This window comes from Microtus pennsylvanicus, chromosome Y (genome assembly GCF_037038515.1).
Source record: "Microtus pennsylvanicus isolate mMicPen1 chromosome Y, mMicPen1.hap1, whole genome shotgun sequence".
NCBI lineage: Eukaryota > Metazoa > Chordata > Mammalia > Rodentia > Cricetidae > Microtus > Microtus pennsylvanicus.
Genome location: NC_134602.1, coordinates 27,727,701 through 27,753,326, shown reverse-complemented (window position 1 = coordinate 27,753,326; position 25,626 = coordinate 27,727,701).

The following is a 25,626-nucleotide window of genomic DNA, read 5'->3' as shown; positions in this document are numbered from 1 at the left end:
ACAACATGTCTATGATTTCTTTGCCTTGCCTTTGATTGTGCAGTAAATGATGCTGATAGTTAATCTGTGCAATTAATGCAAATTTCCTTGTAACTGACTAGACAGAATTGACAGGTTATCTCAAACACAGCAGGGAGTCACTCTACGATAGAACTGGTTCATCATCACCTGTGTGACAGTGACATAATTGAGATCTTTCCTTTGTCTATAAATCTCATTATGTTCAACATGATATGTTGTCATACAGATTTCTTAGGGTTTTGTCCCACTGATGGTTTCCTTGGTATGCTTACATAATTTTTGCCAATTCCAATCAGTTTTGCCATGCACTCTCAGCTCCACGTCATTTTGTTCCCCTTATGTTCCAGTCCAGGCATTTTAGACCTCTTGTAACTGTTGTAAGAGTATCTCATGTTCCACCTAAATGATTTAGGGTTTTATTTAGGCTGGGTTTTATCTTCCATCACTGAGTTCATTGACTTTCCTTGGGCGTAATTCCTGGGACACTGAGCCTAACTCCTGGGGGATTCCTCCAGTTATTTCTCCTTTCTTAGATAGTTTACACTCTCACTATTACTGTGAGAGTGTTTCTGTAGCAAATATTCTTCTCAAGATGAGAAGAAACTTCAATATTACAATCCATTTGTTATTGTGATTTAAATACACACACAGAAACATACACAAGTTAATGCACTTACACTGATGATATCTCAATTTATGGGGCCATTCTGGGGATGTCAAGATCGATATCTCTCGAGTGGTTCTCAGAAGGCCATAGGGTGACCATTTCTAGGTACTTAAGCAGGGAGGAGAAGTTGACCGCACTGTGACATGTCCCTAGGAACTATGTGTGCCTTGTCCCATAGTCAGACTGATGACTGACTATCTTGAAAACCACCATGGAACGTTTGTTTGGCAAATGATGGAGATCAATTCAGGGTCAAAATCAGAAAACTAGATGGAGCTTCCAAGCTCCAGTGGAAGAGCAGATGGATGGAGAAAAAGAGCAAGGATGTCAGGAATATAAGGGCTTGGTCCACACTATGAGACACTGTGCCTGAACTAAGGGGATTTCAACTAATCCAGTGACATGGGAATGAAAGAACATGGGATCAAACTGGAAGCTCTGAATGTGGCTGACAATTGGGGCAGACGGAGAAGCTAAAGATAATGGCACTTGCAATTGTCTGCATATCATACACTGGCTTTTTGTGATCATATTTTTTGTGGATGCATACCTTGCTAAATCTGGATGGATGAAGGGTGGGCTTGGACTTCCCACAGCTCAAAGTACCCTGCCCTCTATTTGGACTGGTGTTTGAGTGGAGAGGTTTATTTGCGGAGCAAGAAGAATGTGGGAGGAGGAAGAGAAGTGGAAAGTTTGATAATTATTATTATGAAGTAATGGAAAAATCAATAGAAAATAACCAATGAGGACATTGGAGCTAGGGAAAAAAACATTCATGTGAGTTGTTGACTCAGACAAAAAATTATTTTAGAGAAAAAAAAACACATAAGGGGTTGAGTTACTTGGAAAATATGACTCAAGTAATTGGGAAGAAGATTGGAGTTTTTATTTTGGGTCTTCCTGGGGCTGTATGAGCAGCATTTTAGGACCTGTATGCTGGATATTTCTGGGGGTTAGTAGGGAAGAAACCTGGCTAGGAGGAGTTTTATGACATAAGTAGAGCCTTGATGATGTCACAAAGCTTTGGTTGGGGGTGGCAACTCTGTTCCACATGAAGCACTACTCTTCTGTGAAGGTGGGCTTACTATCTTCAGGTGGCTGAGGAGGTCAGTTCAGCTCTTGGGCTCCACAACTGTTCAACCGAATTTCCAGAAGTTGGAATCTAGAGAGCCAAGATATTTTCTTTTGGTAAATATGTTTAGGAAGCAACTAGGACCTCTGTAGTCAAAGAAAGGTTTCTTTCAAATCTGCTCTGGGTCCAAAATTTATGTCGTTAACAGCTCCTATATTTGATAGCTGGGGGACGGTTAATGTCAGGTATTCTCCCCACTCTATCTTTGCTAAAAATGTCCAATTCCTCAGTCCACTTAAATGGCAAAGATCCTCTTTGTCCATATGTGTTTTAAAAGATAATTATTTCTAATAGGTGCTGTTGCACAGATTAATGTTTCTTTCTTTTGGCAGTTTGACTCACAGTACTCACTTCTCTAATGAAGATACAGAATATCTTTATGTAATCAACCTGGATCTGGATCAGGAGACACAATAGAGAGAGCCAGTGGACTGGAGTGCCATGACATTGGGCAGGTGGTTATAGATCAGCCAACTAACCAGTAGCTTGAGTGGTAAGGAGAGGAGTGGCTGTTCTTTGAATTCTTTGCCATCTGTTCAGATATTTCTTTCTCACTTTAGGTATAGGCATAGCTTCCTCTCTCATTGATATAGTAAGTCAGGAAGTAGGTTTCTCAGTAGAGGTCAATTGCATTTTGCAACAGGAATATGTCTCTGATACACATATACTGAGCTGTAGACAAGAGTTTGATAATTTTCCTATTAATTTCTTAAGAACATATTACATTTAGGTATCCAAATCTATTCAGCCCTGCCTTTTTCACCTGCTCCAAAGTTATTCCTAAAAAGAGCCTTGACCTCACATCCTCACCTTCTTATCCTTGTAGGCACTTATGGTGGAGGAAACCACTTTGTGTCTGATTTAAACCGAAGAGTTCTTCTTATGCAGAGATTGGCAGCTATGAAGCCCAAGCACAGAAACAGACCCAAGAGACAGTGGAACAGGAGTGCTGTGGCCTATCTCAGAAAGTCTCCCGCCATGATGAAGATGCCTCTTAGTTGAGTGGCATGCCACATCTCCAGAAGAAGAATGGGCCATCGCTCCAGAAGCAAAAACTTAGTAAGCCTTTTGAGGCCCTGGAGAATATTGTTGGCCGCAGAATTTCTCATGGCTGGAAGGAAGCCAATGAACCAGTCACCCATTGGAAAGCCATCATTCTAGATCAACTGCCAACATATCCCTCTCTCTATTTGTTGAAATATGATGGGATTGATTGTGTCTATGGCTTGGAGATTCATATTGATGAAAGGATTTTAAACCTGAAGATCCTGCCTAATAATGTGCCATTTCCTCAGGTGACAGACACTCATCTCTCAAACACCATAGTTGGCAGAGCAGTGAAACATACATTCATGGGCACAAATGGCTCTAAGAATGACTGGAACGGGATGGTCCTAGAAGAGGTGCCAATCATGAAGACCTGGTTTTATATTACCTACAAGAAAGATCCGGTCTTGTACATTTACCACCTCCTGGATGACTACCTGGAAGGCAACCTCCACATCATGCCAGGCTCTAAGGAAGAGTGGAGTGGCGTGGTCCCAGATGAGGTGCAGACCATAACGTCCTGTTTCTACATTGTCAACGAGAATGATCCGGTCCTGTACCTTTACTACCTTCATGATGATTCCATTGAAGGCAACCTCCACATCACACCTGAATGTCCTCCAGTAGAGGTGACTTTGGAATTAGGCAGGGATTCCTTGGAGGGCTAAAGAGTGCAGTACAACAAAAAAGATGGAACCCAAGAGATAGGTAAAATTATTTGCCAAGTTCCCAACAAACCTTCTGTGTATTTCATCAAGTTTGATAATGACTTCCATATCTATGTCTATAATTTGGTGAAGATCTGTTAAAGTGAAATTCTCAAATTTTGAGGGGCAGACTTAATGCTCTCTTTGGGAATGTGTTTTTTCAGAGATACCTCAGGTCTTCTATGAATGCTGGTATCTTTTCCAATGGATTATTCTTTCTCAAAGAATAAAAATTTTTTAACATGTTGTGTTATTTGGTCAATGATGGATTGTGTTTGGTGGATGGGGCATCACAGAAATACATGCCTCAAAACAAAGCAGGATTTATGGTCTTTTCCCCTTGGAGAGTACAGGACTGGGGATGCGTGGTGTGGTAAAGGACAAGATGGCTGTCAAGGAAGCAGTGGAGAGGGGACAAAAAGTTGTATGATCTCTGGGCGGTATGAAGCTTGAGGGAAAACCATGTCAAATGGAAAGATGTGACCGCTATCAGCGTGAGGTATTGGGACTTAAGAGGATAAAGAGTAGATTAATCAGGAAGGGACACAAATGTATACTCAAAATCAGAGAAAATTAGGTTTCATTTGATGAATGGTTTAATTCGTACTGGCTGTAAGTCAAAGGATGTTTGATCTCCACTAGAGCATGTTGCTTAGTGAAAAGTGTCTCCGCTCAGTTGCTCTTCTCCAGTAAGTTGGACATCAAGCTACCTACTTAGTTTTGCCAGAATTCTGTCTGCCACCTACTTTGTCATGCCTGGATTCGGTATGCCTTGAACTCTCATAGGTCTTATCCATGCCATCCAACCCTTGTCAGTTCATTTAAATAATTGCCCTGCCATATCTGGAAAACAGTGTTCCCTTTCATTGATCATGTTCTGTAGTACTTGGGCTATAAAACTCATGAACACACTCACCCACACACAGGATAAACATGTACATATGATGCCCAGTAGTGTGTGACATGCACTCATATGATGAATGCACCGAACTCCATAATATCAGTAAAGTAGGGAATCCATGATGCTAGGTGGAGTCTGGCAAAGACCCCACACACCCATCAAACCGCCAAACACCAGTATGGTACTGATGTCTGACTCCCATCCTGTAAGGAACCTGCCATCCTGTACCTGGGCTATTTTTGGTTCCTTCATCTTCACAAACTTGGTTAAAATGTTAGAGTTGTCAAACTGGGAGTTAGGGTCCAGCATGTAGATCAGCTGTCCCAGGTCAGGTGATTTGGCTACAATTTGGGTGAGAAATTGTACCAGGGAATTCTGGTACACACTCTCCTCTTCTTCTCCCTGTCCTCATCATCACTTTTGTGGGTGGGCCTGGAGCACAAAGAAGGTAAAATGGAATAAGCCTCCTCCTTAGTGGAAATCCTTGTCAATCCTTAATTTGACCTGACTCTCTGAGGGAATGCAGCACATTTTTTCCTACTAGGTCTCCTCATTCATTGGTTCACTCATTTTTCCAAGGAATGATTGAATTCATCCATTCTTCCTTGTCTCTCTCTCTTCTTTCTTCCCTTCTTCCATTTCCCCCTTGATTGTAGAAATTTGAGCAGCAGGGCTGCATCCCCATGGGGCCGCCTTGTAAGGTTATGCTCCGAAACAACAACACAAAACTATTCATTTCAACACTGCCTGCCCCATTATTTTCAGTCTCTTAACCCATGTCTAATAATGTATCTTGCAGCACGAGGTGCGCTTAGAAGGAAAGATTTAGCATGTCTGACCTGGTGGCTGGCTGTATCGCCATCTGCCTCAGAGTGCAGAGCTACCATTTCTGCCCATGGGAGAGGTGCGTGGCATCTCTAAGCTCAATTCCTATTCCTCCCAGCATTCTCTTATGTTTATTCCACCCACCTATGTTCTAACCTTGCAGGCCAAACAGTTTCTTTATTTAATTAACCAATGACCTATACTCCATCATTACTCCTATTTCTGTTTAAACAAGAACGGAATCTTTAACTTTAACAAAGCAAAATTACATATAACAAAACAGTTATCAAGCAAGAATTACAGTTACAATATTTATATCTATTTTATCTTTTATCATAACAATGGAAAACTATAACTATCTATCTATTCTTCAACTCCATCAGAGACTCCAGAATAATACAGTATTACCTAAGCAAACAAAAAGTAAGCCATTTTCAAACTCTAGAAATGACAGAGACATCTTGCTTCCTGGACAGTCACCCAAAGTTCCTCTGTATCGTTGGTGTTTCCATCCTCAGCCTACAGGCCCATGGTTTCCAGCAGACATTTCCATGAAGCAGGAAATTTCAAAGGCAGTCACTATCTGCTTGTCTTGAAGAATGTTTTGCTGACCCTTTCCTGAATCAGGAACATGAAAAGATCATCTCACCTTTGGGCAAGTTCAGTAGACCTCTCTCTGAGTGTTTTCTGTGTACAGTTTATGCAACAATCCAGGCAAGAGCAGTTTCTTCCCCAAATGGCTATCAAACTCCATAAGGATCCTCTTTGATGTCCATCTTCTTCCTGAAGTAGATATGTGCTGCCAAGAGTAGAGTGTCTCACTGTCATGAAAAACCCTAAGGTACTAAAACATTAAATAGCCTATTTTGTAGTGTATGGAGTTATGAATAATGCCTATCTGACTGAAATATATATATCTATGTAGCTAGAAAATCTAACTAACATGACTACAAACTTGACTATTATTAATGATTATCCATTAATAACCTATATACATTATATTTTTAAATTAACTACACAATCACAATACCTTAATTAAGATCAAAAATGCATATACATATACCAAAATTGACCTAAAATCTCTATCAGTAAAGCAAAATCTATACTAATGCAAATATTCATATCTATATCACATCCCACTTTAAATGTAAAAGAACGTTTATAAGCCATATTTGGGAACGTGGGTGCAGTTTTTTCTCTCCAAAATGCTTCCTGCTGAATGGTGGCATCATTATTGATTTACCTCAGTTGGCAGTTGAGCGAAGCAACTTTTTAAAGGTGTTCACAGCAACCTTTAAGTAGGGCGTGGTCCATCCTACCATATTAGGATAGAGGCATCCACAGACTATCACCCTCTGTGAAAACAAAATAGAAACTCCTTTCCAAAGCATCATGTCCTTAGATCCAAATTTCAAAGTCAAGGCATTTTCAAAATATCTATGTTGGATTATTTCAGCAGCTTTTATAAAGAAACATCTTTTAGCAGCTATTGCTACTGCCTCAAAATTCAAATGATTCAAAAAGAGCATAATAGCATACAATATCAAAATTCGCTGTGAATTTTCCATCTTTGTGCGCTTCAATTTAACCTCTATTTTGTTTATTTTTCCTTTTTATTTTTTGCCTTTTGAGACAGGTTCTCTGTATCTTTGACCTGGAATAACTCTGTATACCTGTCTGTCCTTGAAGTCTCAGAGATCTGCCTCTCTCTGCCTTTCAGGCATTGGGATTAAAGGTGTATGCTACTACACATTGAACTCACAAAGATCTGTTTGTCTCTGCCTTCAAGGCACTGGGATTAAAGTTCTGTGCTACCCCATCTTTAAGGTACAGAGGTCAATCTTCCTCTGCCTCCCATGTGTTGGGTTTACAGGTGTGTACTACCACACCAAACAACTCTCTTCCTTTTTTTAACTTTAAGAACTTCAAATTTTAGCCTGCACATATTTTTAACACACTGTAAATCATTTAAAAATTTTCTTTGTTTTTGAATCTCTCTTTACTCTATTTCTCTCTCTGTTTTTCTGACCACATGAGTCTTTCATTTACCAAGCAATCTCAGTAGGACTAAAGCCATGGCTTTGCTGGCCAGATGTAGCCCATTCCTTAGATTTCTGCCATTCCAACCTTGTGACTGAGGTACCGAACAGAGCCGCATTCAGTGCCACAAGTCTACAGTGCTTCAAGGTCCTTGCCATCAAAGAGGCTGCAACAGACAACACTCAAGCCCTCTTTCTGTAGCTGGCCCTCCTTCCTCAAACAGTCAGAGTTTGCCCAGGCAGGATGGCCCAGAAAGCCGGCATTTTAAAACAACACAGTTTGTTTTCCTGCTACTGCTGAAAACATACAAGCATTCAGTTGGCTTTTATCAACACCTAATAACTGTTTTGTGGCAGGACCTCTTAAGGGCTGCAGGGTTTTGCAGCTGAAGCTGAGTCTGCAAGCCTCTTTTAGATGAGAGCCCTTGTTTTCTTCTAGCAAGCAGAGCAGACCGAGAAATCGCTGCTACCAAGAAAACGTGCTTTACTCTTTCCCAAGCATTCTCAGGCTTTCAGTGGTTTCAGTTGTCCACAAGGCTGCAAGCCATTCTGTAGTTATTTGAGCAGCGAGCCTGTTTCCCCGGCACCACGGCTGCATGAAGGTTATGCCTGAAATAAATACACCAAAACTGTATTCTTTTAAACACTGGTGGCGCATTAGATTCAGCATTTTAACCCATTTCTAATAATCAGTGTAGTATAACGAGGTGCACTTACCAGGAAAAATTCAGCATGTCTGTCATGGTGGCTGGCTGCATCGACATCTGCCTCAGAGAGCAGAGCTATGGCATCTGCCGGGGAGAGGGGAGCATGGCTTCTCTGAGCTCACTCCCTCTTCCTCCCGGCATTCTATTTTGTTTACTCCACCTACCTATGTTCTTACCTATCAGCTGAAGCGGATTCTTTCTTTAATTAATCAATAAACTTCTTTTGTCACTTTGTCCTTTCAACAGCTTGCCCATATAAATCTCCCATGTGTCTTCTGTTGTATAATCTTTCATTTGTAAAGAACTTGCACTCTCAGGGGAGGATTTTTCTGACATCTCTGTGGATGGAGATCATATGAGGAAGATCAGATGAGCAACCATGACAACTCTAATGCTGTAGAGTTAGGTGGACCAGAGATTGATGGCTGACATTCCTGTGCTATGCATCAGATGCCCCTGAACTCTGGCCCTGTTGACAGACAGGCAGACATCAAGTTGGTCACACATACTTAACTCATTCGGGTTCACAGATACTGTAAATGGAGTTTTAATTCTTCTCCTAAACTAATAAAAAAAACAAGATTAGGAGAAGAGAAGAGCCTGAAGTAAGGCCTCAAAATGGGTCATTTTGCAAAGGAAAGGTTACCTGCCTCCATGTATGCTCTCTCCCTTTCTTAGTCAAATCCATCCTTCCAGTGTCTAGCTAACAGCTAACCATAGGATTGAACCCAACTACCTTTGTTTTCTGAAATAAGTGCTGTCCCCTTAAGGTCTCATAACAACACAGGAAGGTTTGTTAGACTGTCCCAACAACAATTTAAAGCAATTCTAGGACACCAAAGATGCAGCAAATTTGGTTAATTGGTAATATAGATCGTTCTGATGGGACAAAATAATTTAGAATTAAAAAAAAACAGATTGGTGTACTCACGATGAATTTATGTGATATGGCACACACAGGCTTCTGGTTCTGAATACTTCATGCTCGGTGGGTTTTGGAGATTGTCGTGACCCTGAACCTAGCTGGAGGCTTTGGGGCCTTGAAAGGTCAAGACTTAATATTTCAGGACATCCTTGTACTTGGTTCCCACTGTTTACTGATTTCCTTACAGAGAATGAGCAGCCATCTACTCCTGCTGCCATGCCTTCCCCACATGAACAGAGAGAAGACCCTATACACACAGGTCGCTTGTATCACATGTGAAGGCATAAGTCACAAACAAACTCCCACAGCAGTTTAGAATTGTGATTAATCGAATGATTAGTTCTTGAAAGGGGAAAAACTTAGAGATCACAATCCCTTACAAAAGCCCTCTGCAGGATCAGAAAAGGAGCCTAGTAGCCGGAAGGCAAGCTCAAGCAAGAGATCAAGCTGAAGGTAGAAGTTGCTTTTTAAAAGAGAGAGAGACCACAACTCAATGGGCTTGTATCTCAGTGGCTATTCAGGAAACATCACAGAGAAAGGATCTGCTTCATGCATGAGAGTCACCTATGATTTCGCTTTAAGAAAAAAAACCCATCAAAACTCCCAATAACCGCTCTCTCTTCCTATCCCATCCAGCTTACATCCAGATCCCCCTACCCCCTGTCTCCCTCCATCCCTCCCTTCCCTGGTGGCAGAGAGCCTCCCTGTGCTGCCTGCTTGGGCGCTGGGTCCTAACCCCAAGCGTAGGGTAAAGGGGAGCTCGGGGGCTTCTTTGTCCCCATAGCCCGCCTGCAGCAAGCAGGGTGGGCCCTTTGTCTGCGAGCGAACCAAGCAGCACGGAGTTTCGATCAGGGCACCTAGTGAGACATCATTGTGGTGAGTGAGTGCTGCGGCACCCAGGAACAGCCCGCCTACACTTCCTGATCAACCTACAGGGCTACACTGCCTGGTACCTCCTCTCTCTTCCCATCCCATCCAGCTTACATCCAGATCCCCCTACCCCCTGTCTCCCTCCATCCCTCCCTTCCCTGGTGGCAGAGAGCCTCCCTGCTCTGCCTGCTTGGGCGCTGGGTCCTAACCCCAAGCGTAGGGTAAAGGGGAGCTCGGGGGCTTCTTTGTCCCCATAGCCCGCCTGCAGCAAGCAGGGTGGGCCCTTTGTCTGCGAGCAAACCAAGTAGCACGGAGTTGTGATCAGGGCACCTAGTGAGACATCATTGTGGTGAGTGAGTGCTGCGGCACCCAGGAACAGCCCGCCTACACTTCCTGATCAACCTACAGGGCTACACTGCCTGGTACCTCCTCTCTCTTCCTATCCCATCCAGCTTACATCCAGATCCCCCTACCCCCTGTCTCCCTCCATCCCTCCCTTCCCTGGTGGCAGAGAGCCTCCCTGCTCTGCCTGCTTGGGCGCTGGGTCCTAACCCCAAGCGTAGAGTAAAGTGGAGCTCGGGGGCTTCTTTGTCCCCATAGCCCGCCTGCAGCAAGCAGGGTGGGCCCTTTGTCTGCGAGCGAACCAAGCAGCACGGAGTTTAGATCAGGGCACCTAGTGAGACATCATTGTGGTGAGTGAGTGCTGCGGCACCCAGGAACAGCCTGCCTACACTTCCTGATCAACCTACAGGGCTACACTGCCCGGTACCTCCTCTCTCTTCCTATCCCATCCAGCTTACATCCAGATCCCCCTACCCCCTGTCTCCCTCCATCCCTCCCTTCTTGGGGCAGAGTGCCTCCCTGTTCAGCCTGCCTGGGCGCTGGGACTGAACCCGAAGGTGAGTGCAAAGGGGAAGGTGGTAGCTCCTTTGTCTCCATAACCTGCCTGCAGCAAGCAGGGTGGGCCTTTGTTTGCAAGCTAACCAAGCAGCAAGGAGATCGGAACTGGACTCCAGGAGAAACATCACGGGGGAGTGACATCACTTGGAAGGTACATCAGTTGGCAAGAAGACCTGATCCTGTAAAAGAAGATCCATAGGAGAATATTGGAAGGAAGAGAAGGGGAGACGCCAATGCAAGAATTCACCCAACAATCTGAAAAACAACACGAAACCACCAGAAGCCAGCGACCTCACAACAGGAGGACATGAACACCTTAATCATGAAGAAGGAGAAAAAACTGACTTCATGACAGGGATTGACACCCTTAAACAGCATATAAAAAACGCCCTTATAGAAATGGATGAGAAGTATAACAGAAAGTTCGAGGAATTGAGTAAATCAGTGAATGATACCCTAGGAAAGCAAGGAAAAACAATCAAGCAGATAATGGAAACAGTTCATGATTTGAAAAATGAAATGGAGGCAAAGAAGAAAACACAAACAGAGGGCCGGCTGGACATGGAAAATCTAGGTAAACGAATAGAGACTACAGAAACAAGCATAACCAGCAGAATACAAGAGATAGAAGAAAGAATCTCAGAGTCTGAGGATAACATAGAGAAAATAAACGCACTGATCAAAGAAAACAGCAAGTCCAACAAACTCTCATCACAAAACATTCAGGAAATATGGGACACAATAAAAAGACCAAACCTAAGAATAATTGGAGTAGAAGAAGGAGAAGAAGTGCAGCTCAACGGTCCAGAAAATATACTTAACAAAATTATAGAAGAAAACTTTCCCAACCTGAAGAAGGATGTACCTATGAAGATTCAAGAGGCATACAGAACCCCAAATAGGCTGGATCAAAAAAAAAAAAAACATCCCCTCGCCATATAATAATCAAAACACAAAATATACAGAATAAAGAAAGAATATTAAGAGCCGCAAAGGAAAAAGGCCAACTTACTTATAAAGGTAAACCTATCAGACTTACACCTGACTTCTCTATGGAAACCATGAAAGCCAGAAGGTCCTGGATAGATGTACTGCAAAAACTAAGAGACCATGGATGCAATCCCAGACTACTATATCCAGCCAAGCTTTCGTTCACCATAAATGGAGAAAACAAAATTTTCCAGGATAAAAACAAATTTAAGCAATACGTAGCCACAAATCCAGCCTTACAGAAAATAATAGAAGGAAAATCACTAACCAAGGAGTCCAACAAAGACCTCAATAACTCAGACATCTAGAGACCCTTCACCAGCGCAACTCAAAGAAGGGAAACACACAAACCCTACTACTTAAAAAGTGACCGGAGTTAACAACCACTGGTCATTAATATCACTTAATGTCAATGGACTCAACTCACCTATAAAAAGGCACAGGCTAAGAGACTGGATACGAAAACAGGATCCAACATTCTGCTGTCTACAAGAAACACACCTCAACCACAAAGACAGGCACCTACTCAGAGTAAAGGGCTGGGAAAAGGCTTATCAAGCAAATGGACCTAAGAAACAAGTAGGTGTGGCCATACTAATTTCTAACAAAGTTGACTTCAAACTTAAATCAATCAAAAGAGATGGAGAGGGACATTTTATACTCATAACAGGAAAAATTCATCAGGAAGAAATCTCAATCCTGAATATCTATGCCCCTAATATAAAAGCACCCATGTATGTAAAAGAAACATTGCTAAAATTCAAGGCAGCCATCAAACCGCACACACTAATAGTAGGAGACTTCAACACTCCTCTTTCACCAATGGACAGGTCAATCAGACAGAAACCTAACAGAGAAATTAGAGAATTAATGGAGGTAATGAAGCAAATGGACTTAACAGACATCTATAGAATATTCCACCCAAATAGGAAAGAATATACCTTTTTCTCTGCAGCTCATGGAACCTTCTCGAAAATTGACCACATACTTGGTAACAAAGCTAACTTACACAGCTACAAAAAAATATTACTAACCACCTGTGTCTTATCAGACCACCATGGATTAAAGTTAGAATTCAACAACAATGCTACCCCCAGAAAGCCTACAAACTCATGGAAACTGAACAGTCAACTACTGAACCATACTTGGATTAAGGAGGAAATAAAGAAAGAAATTAAAGTCTTCCTTGAATTCAATGAAAATAAAGAAACAACATACTCAAACTTATGGGACACTATGAAAGCAGTCCTGAGAGGAAAGTTCATAGCACTAAGTGCCCACTTAAAGAAAACAGAGAAAGCACATATTGAAGACTTAACAGCCCACCTGAAAGCTCTAGAAAAAAAAGAAGCAGACTCACCTAGGAGGAGTAGAAGATTGGAAATAATCAAACTGAGGGCTGAAATCAACAAAATAGAAACACAGAAAACAGTCCAAAGAATCAATGAAACAAAAAGCTGGTTCCTGGAGAAAATCAACAAGATTGATAAACCCCTATCCAAACTAATCAAACGGCAGAGAGAAAATTTGCAAATTAATAAGATCAGAAATGAAAAGGGGGACATAACCACAAACACAGAGGAAATTCAGAGAGTCATTAGATCTTACTACAAAAGCTTGTATGCCACTAAACTGGAAAATGTAAAAGAAATGGACACTTTCTTAGATAAATACGATTTACCAAAATTAAATCAGGACCAGGTGAACAAGCTAAACAGACCAGTCAGTCGCGAAGAACTAGAAGCTGTTATCAAAAACCTCCCTACCAAAAAAAGCCCAGGGCCAGATGGTTTCAATGCGGAATTCTACCAGAACTTCCAAGAAGACCTAATACCTATACTCCTCAATGTATTCCACAATATAGAAACAGAAGGGTCATTACCAAATTCCTTTTATGAAGCTACAGTTACTCTGATACCAAAACCACACAAAGACTCAACCAGGAAAGAGAATTACAGGCCGATCTCACTCATGAATATCGACGCAAAAATCCTCAACAAAATACTGGCAAACCGAATCCAAGAACACATCCGAAAAATTATCCATTATGAACAAGTAGGCTTCATTCCTGAGATGCAGGGCTGGTTCAACATACGAAAATCTATCAATGTAATCCATCATATAAATAAACTGAAAGAAAAAAACCATATGATCATTTCATTAGATGCTGAAAAAGCATTTGACAAAATTCAACATCCATTTATGTTAAAAGTCTTGGAGAGATTAGGGATACAAGGGTCATACCTAAATATAATAAAAGCTATATACAGCAAGCCGACAGCTAACATCAAATTAAATGGAGAGAAACTCAAAGCCATCCCGCTTAACTCAGGAACACGACAAGGCTGCCCACTTTCGCCATACCTCTTCAATATAGTGCTGGAAGTTCTAGCAATAGCAATAAGACAGCATAATGGGATCAAGGGGATTCGAATTGGAAATGAAGAAGTTAAACTTTCGTTATTCGCAGATGATATGATAGTGTACATAAGCGACCCCCAAAATTCCACCAAAGAACTTTTACAGCTGATAAACAGCTTTAGTAATGTGGCAGGATACAAGATCAACTCCAAAAAATCAGTCGCCCTCCTATACTCAAAGGATATGGAAGCAGAGAGGGAAATCAGAGAAGCTTCTCCATTCACGATAGCCACAAACAGCATAAAATATCTTGGGGTAAATCTAACCAAGGAAGTGAAAGATCTATTTGACAAGAACTTTAAGGCATTGCAGAAAGAAATTGAAGAGGATACCAAAAAATGGATGGACATCCCTTGCTCTTGGATTGGGAGGATCAACATAGTAAAAATGGCAATTCTACCAAAGGCAATTTATAGATTCAATGCAATCCCCATCAAGATCCCATCAAAATTCTTTACAGATCTGGAGAGGACAATAATCAACTTTATATGGAAAAACAAAAAACCCAGGATAGCCAAAACAATCCTATACAATAAAGGATCTTCTGGAGGCATTACCATCCCTGACTTCAAACTCTATTACAGAGCTACAGTAATGAAAACAGGGTGGTACTGGCATAAAAACAGAGAAGTCGACCAATGGAATCATATAGAAGACCCGGATTTTACCCCACAAACCTATGAACACCTCATTTTCGATAAAGGAGCAAAAAGTATACAATGGAAGAAAGAAAGCATCTTCAACAAATGGTGCTGGCACAACTGGATGTCAACCTGTAGAAGAATGAAAATAGACCCATATCTATCACCGTGCACAAAACTCAAGTCCAAATGGATTAAAGACCTCATTATCAGCCCGAAAACACTGAACCTGATAGAAGAGAAAGTGGGAAATACCCTACAACAGATGGGCACAGGTGATCGCTTCTTAGGTATAACCCCAGAAGCACAGGCATTAAGGGCAACATTGAATAAATGGGACCTACTAAAACTGAGAAGCTTCTGTAAAGCAAAGGACACTGTCACTAAGACACAAAGGGAACCTACTGACTGGGAGAAGATCTTCACCAACCCCGCAACAGACAAAGGTCTGATCTCCAAAATATATAGAGAACTCAAGAAACTAGACTTTAAAATGCTAATTAACCCAATTAAAAAATGGGGCACTGAACTGAACAGAGAATTCTCAACAGAAGAACTTCAAATGGCCAAAAGATACTTAAGGTCGTGCTCAATTTCCTTAGCAATCAGGGAAATGCAAATCAAAACAACTTTGAGATACCATCTTACACCTGTCAGAATGGCTAAAGTCAAAAACAACAAGGATAGCCTTTGCTGGAGAGGCTGTGGAGGAAGGGGTACCCTCATCCATTGCTGGTGGGAATGCAATCTTGTGCAACCACTGTGGAAGTCAGTGTTTCGGTTTCTCAGGAAATTCGGGATCAACCTACCCCTGGACCCAGCAATACCACTCTTGGGAATTTACCCAAGAGATGCTCTATCACATGTCAAAAGCATTTGTTCAACTATGTTCATAGCAGTATTATTTGTAATAGCCAGAACCTGGAAACAACCTAGATGCCCTTCAATGGAAGAATGGATGAAGAAAGTATGGAATATATACACACTAGAGTACTACGCTGCGGTAAAAAACAATGACTTCTCGAATTTTGCATGCAAATGGATGGAAATAGAAAACACTATCCTGAGTGAGGTATCCCAGGCCCAAAAAGACGAACATGGGATGTACTCACTCATAATTGGTTTCTAGCCATAAATAGGGTTCACGGAGTCTACAATAGGCGAATCTAAAGAAGCTAAGTAAGAAGGTGAACCCAAGGAAAAACATATAGTTATCCTCTTGGATAAGGGAAGTAGACAAAATTGCCGGGGGGGAAAAGTGGGATCTTGGGGGTGGGGTGGGATGGGGGTTAGGGGAGATGGGGAGAGAAAAGGTAGAAGGGAAGGAGGGTGGACTTGGGGAAACAGGAGGATCGGGATAAAGGAAGGTTGGATAGGGGAGCACGGAACCACAATTCTTAGTTAAGGGACCCACTTTAGGGTGGGCAGGAGACTTGACCTTAGAGGGGCTCCCAGGTGCCCAAGCTGAAGTCCCCAGTTAGTTCCCTGGGCAGCTGAGGATAGGGAACCTGAAATGACCCTACCCTAGAGCAATACTGACGAATATATTGCATATCATCCTAGAACTTGCATCTGGCGATGGATGGAGATAGAGACAGAGACCCACACTGGAGCACTGGACTGAGCTCCCAAGGTCCCAATGAGGAGCAGAAGGAGTGAGAACATGAGCAAAGATGTCGGGACCACGAGGAGTGCACCCACCCACTGAGACAGTGGAGATGATCTACTGGGAGCTCACCAAGGCCAGCTGGACTGTTACCAGAAAAAGCATGGGATAAAACTGGACTCTCAGAACATGGCGAACAATGAGGGCTGAAGAGACGCCAAGGACAATGGCACGCGGTTTTGATCCTACGCAATGTGCTGGCTTGGTGGGAGCCTAGCCAGTCTGGATGTTCACCTTCCTAGATATGGATGGAGCGGGGAGGACCTAGGACATACCACAGGGCAGGGAACGCTGACAGCTCTTTGGACTGGAAAGGGAGGGGGAGAGGAGTGGGGGGAAGGGGAGAGGGGTGGGAGGAGGGGCAGAAGAGTGGGAGGAGGGGGAGAAGAGTGGGAGGAGGGGGAGGGAAATGGGCGGCTGGTGGGAGGAGGTGGAAATTTGTTTTTTTTTTCTTTTCTTTATCCTCCTTTTATCAATAAAAAAATTTAAAAAAAAAAAAGCAGCCACTTCCCTCTTCTCTTTCTCTTCACTTCCTGCTCCGCCGGCGACTAGACTCCTTTCCTGGTTGCATAGAGGGCTGTTGCCTGGGACAGTGATCTGTAAGTTTTTTCCCCTTCAAATAAATACCACCCTATTAATCGTAAAAAAAAAAAAAAAAAAAACTCCCAATAACCTCATCAGCATTCAACAACATGTCTATGATTTCTTTGCCTTGCCTTTGATTGTGCAGTAAATGATGCTGATAGTTAATCTGTGCAATTAATGCAAATTTCCTTGTAACTGACTAGACAGAATTGACAGGTTATCTTAAACACAGCAGGGAGTCACTCTACGATGGAACTGGGTCATCATCACCTGTTTGACAGTGACATAATTAAGATCTTTCCTTTGTCTATAAATCTCATTATGTTCAACATGATATGTTGTCATACAGATTTCTTAGGGTTTTTTCCCACTGGTGGTTTCCTTGGTATGCTTACATAATTTTTGCCAGATCCAATCAGTTTTGCCATGCACTCTCAGCTCCACGTCATTGTGTTCCCCTTAGGTTCCAGTCCAGGCATTTTAGACCTCTTGTAACTGTTGTAAGAGTATCTCATGTTCCACCTAAATGATTTAGGGTTTTATTTAGGCTGGGACTTATCTTCCATCACTGAGTTCATTGACTTTCCTTGGGCGTAATTCCTGGGACACTGAGCCTAACTCCTGGGGGATTCCTCCAGTTATTTCTCCTTGCTGAGACAGTTTACACTCTCACTATTACTGTGAGAGTGTTTCTGTAGCAAATATTCTTCTCAAGATGAGAAGAAACTTCAATATTACAATCCATTTTTTATTGTGATTTAAATACACACACAAACACACACAAGTTAATGCACATACACTGATGATATCTCAATTTATGGGGCCATTCTGGGAATGTCAAGATCAATATCTCTCGAGTGGTTCTCAGAAGGCCATAGGGTGACCCTCTCTAGGTACTTAAGCAGGGAGGAGAAATTGAACGTACTGTGACATGTCTCTAGGAACTATGTGTGCCTTGTCCCATAGTCAGACTGATGATTGACTATCTTGAAAACCACCATGGAACTTTTGTTTGGCAAATGATGGAGATCAAGTCAGGGTCAAAATCAGAAAACTAGATGGAGCTTCCAAGCTCCAGTGGAAGAGCAGATGGATGGAGAAAAAGAGCAAGGATGTCAGGAATATAAGGGCTTGGTCCACACTATGAGACACTGTGCCTGAACTAAGGGGATTTCAACTAATCCAGTGACTGGGAATGAAAGAACATGGGATCAAACTGGAAGCTCTGAATGTGGCTGACTATTGGGGCAGCCGGAGAAGCCAAAGATAATGACACTTGCAATTGTCTGCATATAATATACTGGCTTTTTGTGATCATATTTTTTGTGGATGCATACCTTGCTAAATCTGGATGGATGAAGGGTGGGCTTGGACTTCCCACAGCTCAAAGTACCCTGCCCTCTATTTGGACTGGTGTTTGAGTGGAGAGGTTTATTTGCGGAGCAAGAAGAATGTGGGAGGAGGAAGAGAAGTGGAAAGTTTGATAATTATTATTATGAAGTAATGGAAAAATCAATAGAAAATAACCAATGAGCACATTGGAGCTAGGAAAAAAAAACATTCATGGAAGATGTTGATTCGGACCAAAAATTATTTTACAGAAAAAATAAAAACACATAAAGGGGTTGAGTTACTTGGAAAATATGACTCAAGTAATTGGAAAGAAGATGGGTGTTTTTATTTTGGGTCTTCATGGGGCTGTATGAGCAGCATTTTAGGACCTGAATGCTGGATATTTCTGGGGGTTAGTAGGGAAGAAACCTGGCTAGGAGGAGTTTTATGACATAAGTAGAGCCTTGATGATGTCACAAAGCTTTGGTTGGGGGTGGCAACTCTGTTCCACATGAAGCACTAGTCTTCTGTTAAGGTGGGCTTACTATCTTCACGGTGGCTGAGGAGGTCAGTTCAGCTCTTGGGCTCCACAACTGTGCAACCGAATTTCCAGAAGTTGGAATCTAGAGAGCCAAGATATTTTCTTTTGGTAAATATGTTTAGGAAGCAACTAGGACCTCTGTAGTCAAAGAAAGGTTTCTTTCAAATCTGCTCTGGGTCCAAAATTTATGTCGTTAACAGCTCCTATATTTGAGAGCTGGGGGACGGTTAATGTCAGGTATTCTCCCCACTCTATCTTTGCTAAAAATGTGCAATTCCTCAGTCCACTTATATGGCAAAGATCCTCTTTGTCCATATGTGTTTTAAAAGATAATTATTTCTAATAGGTGCTGTTGCACAGATTAATGTTTCTTTCTTTTGGCAGTTTGACTCACAGTCCTCACTTCTCTAATGAAGATACAGAATATCTTTATGTAATCAACCTGGATCTGGATCAGGAGACACAATAGAGAGAGCCAGTGGACTGGAATGCCATGACCTTGGGCAGGTGGTTATAGATCAGCCAACTAACCAGTAGCTTGAGTGGTAAGGAGAGGAGTGGCTGTTCTTTGAATTCTTTGCCATCTGTTCAGATATTTCTTTCTCATTTTAGGTATAGGCATAGCATCCTCTCTCATTGATATAGTAAGTCAGGAAGTAGGTTTCTCATTAGAGGTCAATTGCATTTTGCAGCAGGAATATGTCTCTGATACACATATACTGAGCTGTAGACAAGAGTTTGATACTTTTCCTATTAATTTCTTAAGAACATATTACATTTAGGTATCCAAATCTATTCAGCCCTGCCTTTTTCACCTGCTCCAAAGTTATTCCTAAAAAGAGCCTTGACCTCACATCCTCACCTTCTTATCCTTGCAGGCACTTATGGTGGAGGAAACCACTTTGTGTCTGATTTAAACTGAAGAGTTCTTCCTATGCAGAGATTGGCAGCTATGAAGACCAAGCACAGAAACAGAGCCAAGAGACAGTGGAACAGGAGTGCTGTGGCCTATCTCAGAAAGTCTCCCGCCATGATGAAGATGCCTCTTAGTATGAGTTGCATGCCACATCTCCAGAAGAAGAATGGGCCATTGCTCCTGAAGCAAAAACTTAGTAAGCCTTTTGAGGCCCTGGAGAATATTGTTGGCCGCAGAATTTCTCATGGCTGGAAGGAAGCCAATGAACCAGTCACCCATTGGAAAGCCATCATTCTAGATCAACTGCCAACATATCCCTCTCTCTATTTGTTGAAATATGATGGGATTGATTGTGTCTATGGCTTGGAGCTTCATAGTGATGAAAGGATTTTAAACCTGAAGATCCTGCCTTATAATGTGCCATTTCCTCAGGTGACAGACACTCATCTCTCAAACACCTTAGTTGGCAGAGCAGTGAAACATAAATTCATGGGCACAAATGGCTCTAAGAATGACTGGAACGGGATGGTCCTAGAAGAGGTGCCAATCATGAAGACCTGGTTTTATATTACCTACAAGAAAGATCCGGTCTTGTACATTTACCACCTCCTGGATGACTACCTGCAAGGCAACCTCCACATCATGCCAGGCTCTAAGGAAGAGTGGAGTGGCGTGGTCCCAGATGAGGTGCAGACCATAACGACCTGTTTCTACATTGTCAACGTGAATGATCCGATCCTGTACCTTTACCACCATCATGATGATTCCATTGAAGGCAACCTCCACATCACGCCTGAATGTCCTCCAGTAGAGGTGACTTTGGAATTAGGCAGGGATTCCTTGGAGGGCAAAAGAGTGCAGTACAACAAAAAAGATGGAACCCAAGAGATAGGTAAAATTATTTGCCAAGTTCGCAACAAACCTTCTGTGTATTTCATCAAGTTTGATAATGACTTCCATATCTATGTCTATGATTTGGTGAAGATCTGTTAAAGTGAAATTCTCAAATTTTGAGGGGCAGACTTAATTCTCTCTTTGGGAATGTGTTTTTTCAGAGATACCTCAGGTCTTCTATGAATCCTGGTATCTTTTCCAATGGATTATTCTTTCTCAAAGAATAATAATTTGCTAACATGTTGTGTTATTTGGTCAATGATGGATTGTGTTTGGTGGATGGGGCATCACAGAAATACATGCCTCAAAACAAAGCAGGATTTATGGTCTTTTCCCCTTGGAGAGTTAAGGACTGGGGATGCGTGGTGTGGTAAAGGACAAGATGGCTGTCAAGGAAGCAGTGGAGAGGGGACAAAAAGTTGTATGATCTCGGGGCGGTATGAAGCTTGAGGGAAAACCATGTCAAATGGAAAGATGTGACCGCTATCAGCGTGAGGTATTGGGACTTAAGAGGATAAAGAGTAGATTAATCAGGAAGGGACACAAATGTATACTCAAAATCAGAGAAAATTAGGTTTCATTTGATGAATGGTTTAATTCGTACTGGCTGTAAGTCAAAGGATGTTTGATCTCCACTAGAGCATGTTGCTTAGTGAAAAGTGTCTCCGCTCAGTTGCTCTTCTCCAGTAAGTTGGACATCAAGCTACCTACTTAGTTTTGCCAGAATTCTGTCTGCCACCTACTTTGTCATGCCTGGATTCGGTATGCCTTGAACTCTCATAGGTCTTATCCATGCCATCCAACCCTTGTCAGTTCATTTAAATAATTGCCCTGCCATATCTGGAAAACAGTGTTCCCTTTCATTGATCATGTTCTGAGGTACTTGGGCTATAAAACTCATGAACACACTCACCCACACACAGGATAAACATGTACATATGATGCCCACTAGTGTGTGACATGCACACATATGATGAATGCACCGAACTCCATAATATCAGTAAAGTAGGGAATCCATGATGCTAGGTGGAGTCTGGCAAAGACCCCACACACCCATCAAACCGCCAAATACCAGTATGGTACTGATGTCTGACTCCCATCCTGTAAGGAGCCTGCCATCCTGTAACTGGGCTATTTTTGGTTCCTTCATCTTCACAAACTTGGTTAAAATGTTAGAGTTGTCAAACTGGGAGTTAGGGTCCAGCATGTAGATCAGCTGTCCCAGGTCAGGTGATTTGGCTACAATTTGGGTGAGAAATTGTACCAGGGAATTCTGGTACACCCTCTCCTCTTCTTCCCCCTGTCCTCATCATCACTCTTGAGGGTGGGCCTGGAGCACAAAGAAGGTAAAATGGAATAAGCCTCCTCCTTAGTGGAAAACCTTGTCAATCCTTAATTTGACCTGACTCTCTGAGGGAATGCAGCACATTTTTTCCTACTAGGTCTCCTCATTCATTGGTTCACTCATTTTTCCAAGGAATGATTGAATTCATCCATTCTTCCTTGTCTCTGTCTCTTCTTTCTTCCCTTCTTCCATTTCCCCCTTGATTGTAGAAATTTGAGCAGCAGGGCTGCATCCCCATGGGTCCGCCTTGAAAGGATAGGCTCCGAAATAACAACACAAAACTATTCATTTAAACACTGCCTGCCCCATTATTTTCAGCCTCTTAACCCATGTCTAATAATGTATGTTGCAGCACGAGGTGCGCTTAGAAGGAAAGATTTAGCATGTCTGACCTGGTGGCTGGCTGTATCGCCATCTGCCTCAGAGTGCAGAGCTACCATTTCTGCCCATGGCAGAGGTGCATGGCATCTCTAAGCTCAATTCCTATTCCTCCCAGCATTCTCTTATGTTTATTCCACCCACCTATGTTCTAACCTTTCAGGCCAAACAGTTTCTTTATTTAATTAAGCAATGACCTATACTCCATCATTACTCCTTTTTCTGTTTAAACAAGAACGGAATCTTTAACTTTAACATAGCAAAATTACATATAACTAAACAGTTATCAAGCAAGAATTACAGTTACAATATTTATATCTATTTTATCTTTTATACAATGGAAAACTATAACTATCTATCTATTCTTCAACTCCATCAGAGACTCCAGAATAATACAGTATTACCTAAGCAAACAAAAAGTAAGCCATTTTCAAACTCTAGAAATGACAGAGACATCTTGCTTCCTGGACAGTCACCCAAAGTTCCTCTGTATCGTTGGTGTTTCCATCCTCAGCCTACAGGCCCATGGTTTCCAGCAGACATTTCCATGAAGCAGGAAATTTCAAAGGCAGTCACTATCTGCTTGTCTGGAAGAATGTTTTGCTGACCCTTTCCTGAATCAGGAACATGAAAAGATCATCTCACCTTTGGGCAAGTTCAGTAGACCTCTCTCTGAGTGTTTTCTGTGTACAGTTTATGCAACAATCCAGGCAAGAGCAGTTTCTTCCCCAAATGGCTATCAAACTCCATAAGGATCCTCTTTGATGTCCATCTTCTTCCTGAAGTAGATATGTGCTGCCAAGAGTAGAGTGTCTCACTGTCATGAAAAACCCTAAGGTACTAAAACATTAAATAGCCTATTTTGTAGTGTATGGAGTTATGAATAATGCCTATCTAACTGAAATATATATATCTATGTAGCTAGAAAATCTAACTAACATGACTACAAACTTGACTATTATTAATGATTATCCATTAATAACCTATATACATTATATTTTTAAATGAACTACACAATCACAATACCTTAATTAAGATCAAAAATGCATATACATATACCAAAATTGACCTAAAATCTCTATCAGTAAAGCAAAATCTATACTAATGCAAATATTCATATCTATATCACATCCCACTTTAAATGTAAAAGAACGTTTATAAGCCATATTTGGGAACGTGGGTGCAGTTTTTTCTCTCCAAAATGCTTCCTGCTGAATGGTGGCATCATTATTGATTTATCTCAGTTGGCAGTTGAGCGAAGCAATTTTTTAAAGGTGTTCACAGCAACCTTTAAGTAGGGCGTGGTCCATCCTACCATATTAGGATAGAGGCATCCACAGACTATCACCCTCTGTGAAAATAAAATAGAAACTCCTTTCCAAAGCATCATGTCCTTAGATCCAAATTTCAAAGTCAAGGCATTTTCAAAATATCTATGTTGGATTATTTCAGCAGCTTTTATAAAGAAACATCTTTTAGCAGCTATTGCTACTGCCTCAAAATTCAAATGATTCAAAAAGAGCATAATAGCATACAATATCAAAATTCGCTGTGAATTTTCCATCTTTGTGCGCTTCAATTTAACCTCTATTTTGTTTACTTTTCCTTTTTATTTTTTGCCTTTTGAGACAGGTTCTCTGTATCTTTGACCTGGAATAACTCTGTATACCTGTCTGTCCTTGAAGTCTCAGAGATCTGCCTCTCTCTGCCTTTCAGGCATTGGGATTAAAGGTGTATGCTACTACACATTGAACTCACAAAGATCTGTTTGTCTCTGCCTTCAAGGCACTGGGATTAAAGGCGTGTGCTACCTCACCTTGAAGGTACAGAGGTCAATCTCCCTCTGCCTCCCATGTGTTGGGTTTACAGGTGTGTACTACCACACCCAACAACTCTCTTCCTTTTTTTAACTTTAAGAACTTCAAATTTTAGCCTGCACATATTTTTAACACACTGTAAATCATTTAAAAGTTTTCTTTGTTTTTGAATCTCTCTTTACTCTATTTCTCTCTCTGTTTTTCTGACCACATGAGTCTTTCATTTACCAAGCAATCTCAGTAGGACTAAAGCCATGGCTTTGCTGGCCAGATGTAGCCCATTCCTTAGATTTCTGCCATTCCAACCTTGTGGCTGAGGTACCGAACAGAGCCGCATTCAGTGCCATAAGTCTACAGTGCTTCAAGGTCCTTGCCATCAAAGAGGCTGCAACAGACAACACTCAAGCCCTCTTTCTGTAGCTGGCCCTCCTTCCTCAAACAGTCAGAGTTTGCCCAGGCAGGATGGCCCAGAAAACCGGCATTTTAAAACAACACATTTTTTTTTCCTGCTACTGCTGAAAACATACAAGCATTCAGTTGGCTTTTATCAACAACATTTAACTGTTTTGTGGCAGGACCTCTTAAGGGCTGCAGGGTTTTGCAGCTGAAGCTGAGTCAGCAAGCCTCTTTTAGATGAGAGCCCTTGCTTTCTTCTAGCAAGCAGAGCAGACAGAGAAATCGCTGCTACCAAGAACACATGCTTTACTCTTTCCCAAGCTTTCTCAGGATTTCATTGGATTCAGTTGTCCACAAGGCTGCAAGCCATTCTGTAGTTATTTGAGCTGCGAGGCTGTGTCCCCGGCACCACGGCCGCATGAAGGTTATGCCTGAAATAAATACACCAAAACTTTATTCTTTTAAACACTGCTGGCACATTAGATTCAGCAATTTAACCCATTTCTAATAATCAGTGTGGTATAACGAGGTGCACTTACCAGGAAAAATTCAGCATGTCTGACATGGTGGCTGGCTGCATCGACATCTGCCTCAGAGAGCAGAGCTATGGCATCTGCCGGGGAGAGGGGAGCATGGCTTCTCTGAGCTCACTACCTCTTCCTCCCGGCATTCTATTTTGTTTACTCCACCTACCTATGTTCTAACCTATCAGCTGAAGCGGATTCTTTCTTTAATTAATCAATAAACTTCTTCTGTCACTTTATCCTTTCAACAGCTTGCCCATATAAATCTCCCATGTGTCTTCTGTTGTATAATCTTTCATTTGTAAAGAACTTGCTCTCTCAGGGGAGGATTTTTCTGACATCTCTGTGGATGGAGATCATATGAGGAAGATCAGATGAGCAACCATGACAACTCTAATGCTGTAGAGTTAGGTGGACCAGAGATTGATGGCTGACATCC